This window comes from Littorina saxatilis, linkage group LG4 (genome assembly GCF_037325665.1).
Source record: "Littorina saxatilis isolate snail1 linkage group LG4, US_GU_Lsax_2.0, whole genome shotgun sequence".
Lineage (NCBI taxonomy): Eukaryota > Metazoa > Mollusca > Gastropoda > Littorinimorpha > Littorinidae > Littorina > Littorina saxatilis.
The window spans coordinates 22,704,943-22,718,762 of record NC_090248.1 but is presented as its reverse complement, the minus strand read 5'-3'; the positions used below and the strand labels follow the sequence as shown (position 1 = coordinate 22,718,762).

Sequence of the window (13,820 nt, the reverse complement as noted above, 5' to 3'; positions counted from 1 at the left end):
TCAAACTCATGTATCACAAGTCCAGCGCTCTACCAACTGACCAACAGCACTCCCAAATTATTTCTTTTTTTATCATTTTTGTCAGTCAAGATATGGGGGTGGGGTTGGTACGGGAATAATTGTGAAGCAGACAATACGACAACAACTTATTTTGTTTACAGGTATTGTATCTGTATACAGTGAACTTAGCTGTGTTCAAGTTTAGTTATGTTCTGACGAGCGAATTTTTTTTAAATACGTTTTTACTACTAAAGGAGTGATATTTTTATGTGTACGCCCTCGAGAAACCTCGATCATTTTCTGAAAATGCACGTTGATAAGTACCGTTTTATGATAAAGTTATACTCTCCATTCATTTATCTACACAAACTAATGTTTCATTTATTATTTGTAGAGCTAAATATGTCAGTTGGGATCATGTTAAGAATCGCAGTGTTTTTCGCAAAATCGTACTTGACAACCCCCAGTAAAAAAATTCTAAAAAAAAGTTAATACGTCAACCTCTTTTTTTCTTTGCACAGATGTGTTCATATTGCTTAGAGGAACCTGTGCACAAAATGTGTAATGTTTCTTTCACGCGATTTGAACACACAAGTAACCCCTTAAGAATCGCAGTGTTTTTCGCAAAATCGTACTTGACAACCCCCGGTAAAAAAATTCTAAAAAAAAAATTAATACGTCGACCACCTTTTTTCTTTGCACAGATGTGTCCATATTGCTTAGAGGAACCTGTGCACAAAATGTGTAATGTTTCTCACACGCGAATTGTTTTTAAATACGTTTTTACTACTAAAGGAGTGATAATTTTATGTGTACGCCCTCGATAAACCTCGATCATTTTCTGAAAATGCACGTTGATAAGTACCGTTTTATGATAAAGTTATACTCTCCATTCATTTATATACACAAACTAATGTCTCATTTATTATTTGTAGAGCTAAATATGTCAGTTGGGATCATGTTAAAAATCGCAGTGTTTTTTGCAAAATCGTACTTGACAACCCCCAGTAAAAAAATTATTAAAAAAAAGTTAATACGTCGACCCCTTTTTTCTTTGCACAGATGTGTCCATATTGCTTAGAGGAACCTGTTCACAAAATGTGTAATGTTTCTGACGAGCGATTTGAACACACAAGTAACCCCTTAATCGTTTAAAAAATCAGCGTCTCCAGACAGTGAACATTGAGAGTTAACGCGTGTGTCGAGACAAGACTGTGAGAGAGTGACAGAAATATAGAGAGAGAGGTGAGAAAAATAACTGAGAATATTGAAAGTTAGTGCGCGGAGGAGAGAGACTGACAAGACTGTGAGAAAGTGACAGAGACATTGATCCAGGCGAGAACAGAACTGCTTAATCAGCGATCTCCAGTCCAACGTTTGGGTGGAATTGATTCTTCATTCAAATCCGGCGTCGAGAGAGTTTACACAGGGACTTAGAATCTGAAGAGCGGCGGCGGCTACATACAAGACAAGTGAGTGGTATAGTCGTGTTTGTATTACCCCTGCCCCACTTTCAGTCTGGAATGCTGCCTATTAATGCTGCCTAGTGTGAGCGGGGGGTGGCCTGATACATGTGAGGTGCCAGGTCAGTGATCAAGGCTCGCTTCACTGCCGCCACAAACAACACCTGGTCGCAATACAGTGGAACCCCACTTTTAAGACCTCCAATGTGAGAAATGAAGGTGTAAAAAGGAGGGAGTCTTGAAAATGGGGGTACATTTACAGAGGTTATGAAGAGAACATCTGAAAAAGCAATGTCTTTTAAGGGGGGAGGTCTTAAATTGGGGGTCTTAAAAGGGGGGTTCCACTGTCCTCGGCCGTTCCGGGGTGGGTGTGGGGTATAGGTAGGTAACAGGCGTTTTATTGTTACTTTACGGGCGGCGAGTGAGACTCGTACGTGCGTCAGTGGTCACAATTTGGCTGATTATTGTGTGTGGAAACAATTTACGACGTACGCGTCCTGTTGCGCCCGTGTCAGAACAAAGGGGGATCTTGCATGCGCTGTTAATTTGACAACAGTCTGATGACTGACTGATAGGCAGACAATACACTCGCTTGTGGACACAGTATTAGATTGGAGTCAGTCTGCAATAGCGCTGCGTTAGTGGGAGGGAGGGGGTGGGGGTGGGGGTTGGGGTGACTGGGTAGAATGGGGATACTTGTTTATCAACAGCAAGAAATGTGCGTGACAGTGTAACGTTTACCTGCGAGTCCAAAGTGTCTTAGGAAAAGAGAGGCAGAGCTAAGGAGGCAATATACAAGTAAAGTTCTATATTTTGGAATAATCAGATTTATCTTTGTGTGCTTGTAGAGAAAGACTGCAACGACATGCAGGCATGCCAATGTCGGCTCGCGGAGTGGAGCGTATACAAGAAGCTCCGGTAAAGAATAGGCAAACTGCCTGAAATTCGCAAACTTAAAAAAATATGTGTAAACACCTTAGGGTTTCTATATTCAGAATGGTGCTTTTGCACATTGGAGCACCCTTATAACTTCCCCCTGCAGCCTACCCAAACCCACCCAACCACCTTCCCCTCTTGCCCGTGTCAGTCTGTTCAGTCTCGGCCCAACATCAAATTTGATGTGATAGTGATAGTGGATCTTTTATCTACCTGTCGGACAGCTCGGCAGGGTTGTTCGATTGTTCACCTCAATCAATCAATCAATCAATCAATCAATCAATATGAAGCTTATATAGCGCGTATTCCGTGGGTACAGTTCTAAGCGCTTGTCGAAGAATGTCGTACATATGTGTGCCCTCTGCGCACAACGTACGGAGTACCTAAGAAACGGCTGACTCAGTAATAATGCTTATGTTTGACCGAATTGCGAGCTGGAGAAATAGACGAATTTCGGAAATAACTCTGTCCACAATTATTTGTAGTATATATATATGTAACTGCCTCAGTGCCTCATTCGTATTCTTGACGGACGTAGAACACTTTGAATTTGTGTGATAATTTGACCAACCGGGTAAGAACTTCGGTAGCAAACAACTGCGACTGAGTAAGATGAAAATAGACTCCCTTTCATTTACGGACGAACTCCAGAGTAAACTCTGTCGGATTTGTATGGGTTGTGAAAGAGTGAATACCCTTGCTTTTACGGGGACAAACATTGGAGGGTCCGCTCAAATCACTAGCGAGGGGTGTATCTCGTCCGTGACACACGTGGACGAGAGCACGTACTGATTTATTTGTCCCCGAAAAAGCAAGGGTATTCACTCTTTTCCAACCCATGCAAACCCGACAGAGTTATTTCCCAACATCGTCTGTTCGTGTTACTTTCACGTAGATCTTCACAGATCCGTCAAGACGTTTACGTGGAAAAGGACCATCCTTTTACATCGAGATAATACCAAAATTCACCATCCTGACTAGTGGCTTTTCACTGAGAATCTAATTCATCAAGAACATCCCCACTCTGCTCAGAACCAGCCTCTGCAGGCAGTGGATGTTGGTATGAGTCCAAGTGGAGGGGGTGGGCTTATCCTGTGTGGTAACATCTGAGGTGGCCAGCCGAATCCTTTACAAAAAGACTGTGTCATTAAAGGAACCTTCTCGTTTTTTGCACGAGTGGAATTTTACGTGTATGACCGTTTTTTACCCCGCCATTTAGGCAGCCATACGCCGTTTTCGGAGGAAGCATGCTGGGTATTTTCGTTTTTCTATAACCCACCGAACTCTGACATGGATTACAGGATCTTTTTCGTGCTCACTTGGTCTTGTGCCTGCGTGTACACACGGGGGGTGTTCGAACACCGAGGAGAGTCTGCACACAAAGTTGACTCTGAGAAATAAATCTCTCGCCGAACGTGGGGACGAACTCACGCTGACAGCGGCCAACTGGATACAAATCCAGCGCGCTACCGACTGAGCTACATCCCCGCCCTTGATCACCAACGATCTGTCTGGAACTTCACATGAAATTCGAGCATCCTTTGACTTGGACACACACCAAACATTGCTACTGCCCCCTGGCTGCCCCCTGCACAGAGTGACAATGTGTTGCTGAATTAATTTTGCGGCTAGATACAGGTGTCCGTGGCAAAATTAACTCCCAAACAAAATCCCACTCCACACAAAAGCAGCTAGGTTGTTGATTTTGTGTATTAGTTAAAGTTGAAGGATGCTCTAATTTCATATATATTTATATATATATATACCTATAAACACGCGCGCGCACACCGGTTCGCGGTATTTTATACTCAGACACAGACACAGACACAGACACACAGACAGACAGACAGACAGACACACAGACACACACACACACCACACACACACCACACACACACACACACACACACCATAACAAAATAGCTGCAGTAGCATAACAGCAAAAGCAGACAGCATCATACCTGCCACTTGCACAGGTATTGCTCATTTGATTGCAACAGGTAACACAAGTTGACGGCACGAACCATTCTGCCACTCAGTCTAGGTAAACATCGACATCGGAACTTCGCTGTCTGTGTAAAGTGAGACGTACGGCGTGCGCGCCTTTAATGGGTAAAAATACATTTCCCACTGGAAACCAACAAAGACAGCATTTGTGGAATATGGAATGAGGATTAGTTAGAGCATCGTACGGAATGTTCCGAGTTTTATGTAGACGGGTTGTGTATAATTATGTAGGCTACACACACACTGACTGGCAATGAATCAAATGTAAAAGCTTCAACGTAAAATAATTTTCATTGTCTTTATCCTTGTCTGTATTTTGAGTGAAGCAAAACGAAAAGAACGTTCGAACCTTAGCAAATAGTATGCAATTTGTCGTCCTCGTTTGCTGTGCCTCACTGCTTGTAGATGTTTTCCCAAACTGCATGTCGTGTCCATAAGTCGTTCTGCTGCGAATTTCTTCGGTCGTTCAGTTCTGGCTCATATCTCATAAACAAGTCGCGTAAGGCGAAAATACAATATTTAGTCAAGTAGCTGTCGAACTCACAGAATGAAACTGAACGCAATGCAATTTTACTCGTAGCATCGTCAGGCCACCGCTCATGGCAAAGGCAGTGAAATTGACAAGAAGAGCGGGGTAGTAGTTGCGCTAAGAAGGATAGCACGCTTTTCTGTACCTCTCTTCGTTTTAACTTTCTGTCACGTTTCAATATATCACTCAAGGTGATTATGAACCGGTTAATTACTACTAATTAACTAACCACACCACGATCCACTCTCGCAGTCATACAATTAAATAGAGTCAACAAAAGTATAAGTTTCAGACGCCTGTTTATGTATAAACTCTCCACCTCCCTCGAGCCTTCACTCAAAATATGTTCCTTTTACGTTCTCAACACGTAAAAACCAGTGTTCACTGACAAAATGCCAGTAGTATGTAGAAAATTATAGTAACACGCTGAACCCGTGTAAATACAGTCAAATGAGAATGTTCTGTTCGAAAAGCTCTAGTTCGTGCAGGTGTCACACACCCCACGTTGTCACTACTCCAATGAAATCATAGATACGAAAAGACAACGGTGGTCAACGGGGTGCGTACGACATGGTGCACTTAGCTTTATCTCTGCTGTTGCTGCTTAGCCGGTATGCTGGTTAGTCGGTTCGCTGGTTAGCCGGTCCGCTGGTTAGCCGGTTCGCTGGTTAACCGGTCCGCTGGTTAGCCGGTCTCCTGGTTAGCGTAGCTTCAACAGGTCCCGCCAAAGTCAGCCGTGCAGATGTTACAGGAACTCGAAACGAACGAATCGGATCGAACGAACGAAGGCTGCAAACAGAAAGCATCGGTGCACTAAACATGTCAGCTACCCCTCACCCACCACCTTAAAACATGTTATCTTTAAATATCTCATCGAGCACGTGGGCCTGCACAAAACGGACTTTTTACAACAACAAAACAGTCATTTTCCGTCCTTCTCTCCCTATCTGCAAAAACCATATACAGATTAGTATTTTAGCGTCACAGAGAGTAAATTATGCGCTAACCTGGAAAGAACAACAGAGAGTATTTCATTCCACAACACAGACTCATCAACAGCGTTAAATAATGATTTATTACCTCAAAAGCCTATGATTGTACTCTCAATGGAAGCAAAGTCCGCTTCCTCCCTGGAACAGCCTCTGTTCGTCAACAGTGACCAAAAACCTCCAGAACCCCTTGTCGAATCCTTATGCGAAAGCCATCGCCGACGAAGGAATATTGACGACTTGTCCTCAGCAAAATATGTGGCAGTGAGAAGAAAATAACCGGTGGAAGCTCCCCTAGAGTGCCGAATACAATATTCGGTGAAAAACCATCATACTCTAGAAACTGTGTATTAGATCCTTCCTCTTCTGCCGCTGGGTGTCAAGTGCCCCGTACTCGTGTCTCTGTCAGACAACCTAGCCAAATACACGTGACTGACCTTGTCACAAAACCAGTCCAGCTATACACAATTTTGCCTCCCCAAGCAGAAAAAAGACACGAGAAACTCAATCCCTGAAAATCCCGTGTGCGCTGTCAGCGAAAAACCTGTCAGCTCTATGACAGCAGAAACCCGCACTGTGAAGCTCGTGCGTTTCAAAACATCCGTGCTCGGGAGCACTGTCAGCAAACTCTGCTGTGTCCAATATCACGCACAGGCGCTTTCTATCATAACCGACCAAGAACAGGCACTCCACTGAGTGACACTTTCTTGGTCTCTGTCACCCGATCGTGACACACCTCCCCTCTTCAAGACGAAACCTCGGTTTCGCTCACAGTCATGTTCTCCTCTCCAGCCCGAGAGAGAAAGTCAGCTCCAACATTGTTGGCGCCCGGTATGACGCGTACCGTGAATTGGTACGGTTGGAGAATCAACGCCCAGCGCATAAGTCTGGCGTTTGCCAACCTTGCAACCTGAAGATATTGCAGAGGTTGATGGTCCGTCTCCAGACAGAAAGGTCGTCCGTACAGGTACGCTTCGAACTTCTGGATGCCCCAGACAATGGCGAGACACTCGCGTTCAACCGTTGCATACGCTGCCTCGGCCGAGGTCAGCTTACGGCTGGCGAAGCAAACAGGGTGCAAAAACCCCTCTGTCTCCTGAAGCAACACTGCCCCAAGTCCCTTTCCTGAAGCGTCTGTCCTCAGCACGAAGTCCTTGTTCAGGTCTGGTAGTCGGAGAATAGGCTGACTGGTGAGTCGCCTCTTCAGGGTGTTGAATGCGGAGCTGCATTCCTCAGTCCACACTACAACTGTCGGTTGTAGTTTCTTGGTAAGGTTGGTCAGTGGTAGTGCGATTTCGGCAAAGTGCGGGATGAAGCGTCTGTAGAAGCTGGCTAGGCCCAGGAAAGACCTGACTTCTTTCTTCGTGCGCGGTGGCTCCGCCTCCCGAATCTTCTGGATCTTGTCGTCCTCTGGAACGAGCAATCCCTCGCCGACAACATGACCCAGGAAAGACAATTCCCGAAATCCCAAGTAGCACTTGGACGGTTTAGCTCCCAGATTTCCGTCCTTCAACCTCCCGAACACGTCGCGCAGAGCGTCGAGATGTTCAGTCCATGTCTCTGTCGCGATCAGCACATCGTCGATGAAACTGCTGATGTCCTCGCGCTTCAATGGTTCCAAAAGTTTCCTCATCATGCGAGTGAAGACGGCACCTGCATTCTGTAGACCAAAAGGCATGACTGTCCACTGGAACTGGCCGAATGGAGTGGTAAATGCAGTCTTTGGGCGATCTTCCTCGGCAACTGGAATTTGCCAGTATCCCTTGGTGAGGTCCAGTTTGGAAAAGTACTTGGCCTTGGCCAAGTGACTGAAGAGGTAGTCCACATCAGGCATGGGTTCCGCGTCAAACGCCGTAATCTTGTTCAGCTTCCGGTAGTCGACACAGAACCTGACGCGTCCATCCTTCTTCTTCACAAGCACAATTGGTGAACTGTAGGGAGAGTTCGCTGGCTCGATGACGCCCAACTTCGTCATGTCGGCGATTTCTTTCCTGACCACCTCCTTCTGGGCATGAGGCATGGGATACTGCTTCGTCCTCACTGGCTGTTTCTCCAGCAAGTCGAAGGTAAACTCCTCTAAATGCGTCTGAAGTGGTATGTCTGTAAGGACCCGTGCTGCATCCTTCAGGATCTCTTGCAGGTCCGCCTGCTGGTCGTCCCCAAGATCAGGTGAGATGTGCACGTCCGTGTGATCCTCACTAGCCTCCAGCGGACAAACTGGTACACGTCCTCCTCCCTGTTCTTCCGTTGTCTCGTCCATCACGACAGCAACTGCTTCTGTCACTTTGTCCTTTTCCCCGTAGGCAGTCCTCTCTATGTAGGCGCGCAGCAGGTTGGCGTGGTACAGGCGTGCTTTCCCGTTCATGACGATCCTGTAGTCGTTCTGGCCCACTTTCGCTGTCACCTCAAATGGTCCTTGCCACTGCAGTTGTAGCTTGTTGTGTTTGACAGGTAGAAGTAGCAACACCCGTTCTCCAATCTTGAAGCTGCGCGGCCGTGCCTTGCGGTCGAATCCTTGCGCGTAACGCTGTGCTGCTCTTCCCAGGTTCTCTTGAGCCAGTTTGCAGGTCTCTTCAATCCTGTTCCTGAGTTCTACGATGTAGGTCGCTGTCGTCTGCACCTCCTCGTCAGCTTCTTCGTCCGTCCAAGCCTGACGCAGGATAGCCATGGGACCGCGTACCTGTCTGCCGTACAACAGCTCGAATGGGGAAAAGCCCAAGCTCTCCTGAGGAACCTCGCGGTATGCAAAAAGCAATGCTGGGATGTACCTGTCCCACGTGCGTGGTTTCTCCTGAGCTAGTTTCCTCAGCATGGTCTTCAAGGTGCCATTGAACCTCTCCACCAGTCCGTTGCACTGAGCATGGTAAGGAGTGGTGAAGTGCTGCTCCAGTGATAGCAGTCGTGCTGCCTCCGCCATCACTCCTCCCGTGAACTGCGTGCCTCTGTCGGTGAGTACCTCTGATGGAATTCCCAGCCGGGACCACATAGTAACCAGAGCCTCAGCTACTCGCGTGGCTTCAATCGATTTCAGAGGGATCGCCTCTGGGTATCGAGTAGCGTAGTCCACCATGGTCAAAATGTATCTGTTTCCGTCCTCAGACGCAGGCAAGATAGGCCCGATGATGTCCACCGCGACCCGACGAAAGGGTTCGTCGATGAGCGGCATCTTCTCCAAGGGGACCTTCCTCACCCTTCCTTTGGCAACCACCTTCTGGCACTTATCGCAGGACGCACAGAAACGTCGGACATCCGTGCAGATGCCTGGCCAGTAAAAGTGGCGCCAGACACGATCCGTGGTCTTCTTGGTACCAAGATGACCTCCCAGAATCGAGTCGTGTGCCGTTGCCATGACACCCTCGCGAAACTCGCGAGGCACGACAACCTGTTTGAATGTACCTTCTTGGTTGCTGAACTCCCGGTAGAGCAACTTCTTGTCCCTGAGGAACCTTGACCTCCCATGCTTCCCGCTCAGCTTCACCTTCCCCGACTTCGCGTGCTCCCGAGGAGTAGCTAAGGTCGGGTCAGAATCCTGAGCCTTCGCGAGAAGCGCGGGGGTCACGTTCCCCAGGGCAGCTCGTGCAGCAGGTAGGGGTTTGAGAGGTTTGTCCTCTCGCTCCGCCTGTGCCCGCGTGAGCACTGAAATGACGTCGGGAGACCGGTAAACGGGAACCTCCCTGGTGACGCCGTCCACAAACTGAACCCGGTTTCCAATGAGCAAGTCGCATGGAGGATCGTCCATGACGACGGCCACAATGGTCCCCGTAAACAACGGTGTTACGACCTTGATCACTGCCGTGTTCAAATCGTAAGCGTGAGATGCCTCGGCCATTCTCACCCTGATGCTGTCTCCTGTGTAGGCCATAGCTGGAACTAGACTCGCCCGAACCACTATCATGTCTGCCCCTGTGTCCCGCAGACCTTCGCCCTTCACTCCGTTAACGTAGACGTTGCAGTGGGGCTGGAAATGTTTCCTGGAGCACGGAACGCAGAGTTGTGGAATGGTGCATGAGCTCGTGACGTCCCTTAACTCCTCACTGCCAACAAAGTGAACGCCCTTCTGGTCAGCCTGTCTCTTGTGGCAGTCCTTCTTCACGTGGCCCCGCTTGTTGCAGTAGTAACACTGGATGTCAGTTCTGGAACCTGATCCTTTGTGTCCCTGATCGTCCTTCCCGTCCTTGGGTCCTGAAGAACCCGAATTTCCCGATTTTCCTGGCCGTGAGCCTGAGGATTTGCCGGAGATCGCCTGGGCGTCCTCGTGTACTCTGATCCAGTCGGCTGCCTCCTGAGTAGTCTTTGGCTGGTGTTCCTGCACGAAGGTCACCACCTCAGGTCGCAGGCTGGACATCAGTTGCTCCATGACGATGAGGTCGGCAAGGTCGTCGACGGTCCAGTCCTTTTCGGCCATCTCCACCCAGCGCCGCAGGTAGAGATTAAGGCGTGCCACAAACTGATGGCTCAGCTCGCCGCTCAGTCTCTTGCTGTTACGCAGACGTCGTCTGTAGGCTTCCGCAGTCAGGTTGAAGCGCTGGAGTAACGCCTTCTTTAGTGCCTGATAGTTTCTCGCCTCGTCGTCCTCCAAAGCGTTGTAGAGCTGCAATGCGCGTCCTTTCAAGCAGGTGCTAAGGCGGCTAGCCCACGTGGCCTCTTCCCACTTCTGGTCGGATGCAATGCGCTCAAACCGGCGTAAAAAGTCGTCGAGCTCGTCCTTGTCATCGTCGAACGTTGGCAGTCTCGTACGGTCGGCAACAAACGTCGGCGCGCTAGCCTGAGTAAGCGTACCTTTCTCGGCCTGTAGCCTAGCTAGTTCTAGCTGGTGATCGCGTTCGGCCTGTTTGTCCTGTCTGTCACGTTCGGCCTGTCGTTCTTGTCTCTCAAGTTCATCTTTCTTATCCTGTCGGTCACGTTCGGCCTGTCGTTCGGCCTGTCGTTCCCTTTCTTGTCTGTCTCGTTCATCTTTCTCTTTCCGTTCTTGTCTGTCACGTTCGTCTTTCTTTTCCTGTCTGTCACGTTCGTCTTTCTCTTTCTTGTCCTGTCTGTCCCGTTCGGCCTGTCGTTCTTGTCTGTCAAGCTCTTCTTTTCTCGTCTGTCGCTCTATGTCTTCTTTACGTTCTAACTCCTTGCGCTTAAGCAAACTACGCGCTCTAACGCGTGCGTCTCGCTCTGTCTGTTCCTCGCTACCAGGAGTCTCAAAAGTTAATCTCTTCGTAGGAGATCCCCCTGTAGCCATGGTTAGTTTAGCAAAGCTTTATCACAAAAGTAAGTCTAACGCAGCTATAGCTAGAACACGCGGTGATGAAAGCGGTACGGTGGATACAAAAATCCCGCAACCAGAAAATGCAGAAGAAAAATCCAAACGATGTAGAACAAATCGCGTAGCCTACTTTATGGCTGCTTTTTGCGGTGAAACAAAGTGTTTCCCACAGCCGTGGCCTACTTTATCGGCTGCTTTTTGCGGTGAAACAGAGTGTCTCCCACAGCCTTGGTTAGGACAGAAGTCCTCGGACCCTTCCCCCCCAAAATTCCAACAAAGTCAAAATATGGAGAAAAATCCAAGTAAAACAAGACGGTACAAATGTAACCTGTTACAGAGTGCGAAACAACAATGTAGAGAAAACTGAGTAAAACGAATAACAAATCCGCTAACCCCGCTCAGCTCTCTGCAACGGAAAACTCTGAACGTACAACAACAAAGATTCACAAACAAAGGAAAGGGAAGTAATCACAGTTAGCGCATACAATAACTCACAAATTACAATTTACATTTCCTGCAAGATGTGAATCGCTTAAGGTGTGGTATATGATCAAAACTATACAAAACAAGAAGAGCAAACGCTCGATCGAGTCACTTTCGCAGTTCTGAATATTATATGAGGCATCAGATGGACAGGAAGAAATTGCTATTCACAACACAATGAGTCACGTTCACATAAAATTTGAGCCCGGTCACTTTTATAGTTTCCGAGAAAAGCCCAACGTTAAGTTGTGTGTTGCCGAACAGAAAAGGCTAGTTATCTCCCTTGTTTTTCTGATAACGTTCGTAAAAGGCTACAGATGTAAATACTTTGATGTAAAGAATAATCCTACAAAGTTTCAATCACATCCGATGAACTTTGTCAAAGATATAAAATGTCTAATTTTTCCTTTGACGCTGACCTGTGACCTTGAAAAAGGTCAAAGGTCAACGAAACCATCGTTAAAGTGTAGAGGTCATTGGAGGTCACGACTAAACAAAATATGAGCCCGATCGCTTTGATAGTTTCCGAGAAAAGATATAAAATGTCTAATTTTTCCTTTGACGCTGACCTGTGACCTTGAAAAAGGTCAAAGGTCAACGAAACCATCATTAAAGTGTAGAGGTCATTGGAGGTCACGACTAAACAAAATATGAGCCCGATCGCTTTGATAGTTTCCGAGAAAAGTCCAACGTTAAGGTGGTGTCTACGGACGGCCGGCCGGACGGCCGGCCGGCCGGCCGGACGGCCGGCCGGCCGGCCGGACAGACTAACACTGACCGATTACATAGAGTCACTTTTTCTCAAGTGACTCAAAAAGGGTAGCTCCAAGCAGAAAAAAATAAGTCGAGCACTGACGAAATTATCTGCTCTTAGTTATCTTTAATTGGTGGGTCTTTATCAGTTGGAAATTAACTGAGTAAATCCCGGCTTGGCCCCCATGTGTCACGTTTCAATATATCACTCAAGGTGATTATGAACCGGTTAATTACTACTAATTAACTAACCACACCACGATCCACTCTCGCAGGCATACAATTAAATAGAGTCAACAAAAGTATAAGTTTCAGACGCCTGTTTATGTATAAACTCTCCACCTCCCTCGAGCCTTCACTCAAAATATGTTCCTTTTACGTTCTCAACACGTAAAAACCAGTGTTCACTGACAAAATGCCAGTAGTATGTAGAAAATTATAGTAACACGCTGAACCCGTGTAAATACAGTCAAATGAGAATGTTCTGTTCGAAAAGCTCTAGTTCGTGCAGGTGTCACACACCCCACGTTGTCACTACTCCAATGAAATCATAGATACGAAAAGACAACGGTGGTCAACGGGTGCGTACGACATGGTGCACTTAGCTTTATCTCTGCTGCTGCTGCTTAGCCGGTATGCTGGTTAGTCGGTTCGCTGGTTAGCCGGTCCGCTGGTTAGCCGGTTCGCTGGTTAGCCGGTCCGCTGGTTAGCCGGTCTCCTGGTTAGCGTAGCTTCAACAGGTCCCGCCAAAGTCAGCCGTGCAGATGTTACAGGAACTCGAAACGAACGAATCGGATCGAACGAACGAAGGCTGCAAACAGAAAGCATCGGTGCACTAAACATGTCAGCTACCCCTCACCCACCACCTTAAAACATGTTATCTTTAAATATCTCATCGAGCACGTGGGCCTGCACAAAACGGACTTTTTACAACAACAAAACAGTCATTTTCCGTCCTTCTCTCCCTATCTGCAAAAACCATATACAGATTAGTATTTTAGCGTCACAGAGAGTAAATTATGCGCTAACCTGGAAAGAACAACAGAGAGTATTTCATTCCACAACACAGACTCATCAACAGCGTTAAATAATGATTTATTACCTCAAAAGCCTATGATTGTACTCTCAATGGAAGCAAAGTCCGCTTCCTCCCTGGACCAGCCTCTGTTCGTCAACAGTGACCAAAAACCTCCAGAACCCCTTGTCGAATCCTTATGCGAAAGCCATCGCCGACGAAGGAATATTGACGACTTGTCCTCAGCAAAATATGTGGCAGTGAGAAGAAAATAACCGGTGGAAGCTCCCCTAGAGTGCCGAATACAATATTCGGTGAAAAACCATCATACTCTAGAAACTGTGTATTAGATCCTTCCCCTTCTGCCGCTGGGTGTCAAGTGTCCCGTACTCGT

General features: G+C 47.3%; 1 protein-coding gene across 1 annotated transcript in view; it reads left to right on the top strand.

Moving 5' to 3' along the window:
* The first annotated feature begins 1,332 nt into the window (after window positions 1–1,332).
* The window catches only part of LOC138964239 (filamin-A-like), a 208,762-nt gene continuing 196,274 nt past the window's right edge, over window positions 1,333–13,820 (top strand). The window contains exon 1 of the mRNA XM_070336133.1: window positions 1,333–1,472. The gene's annotated coding sequence lies outside the window, so the exon portion shown is untranslated. The remainder of the gene's footprint in view (window positions 1,473–13,820) is intronic.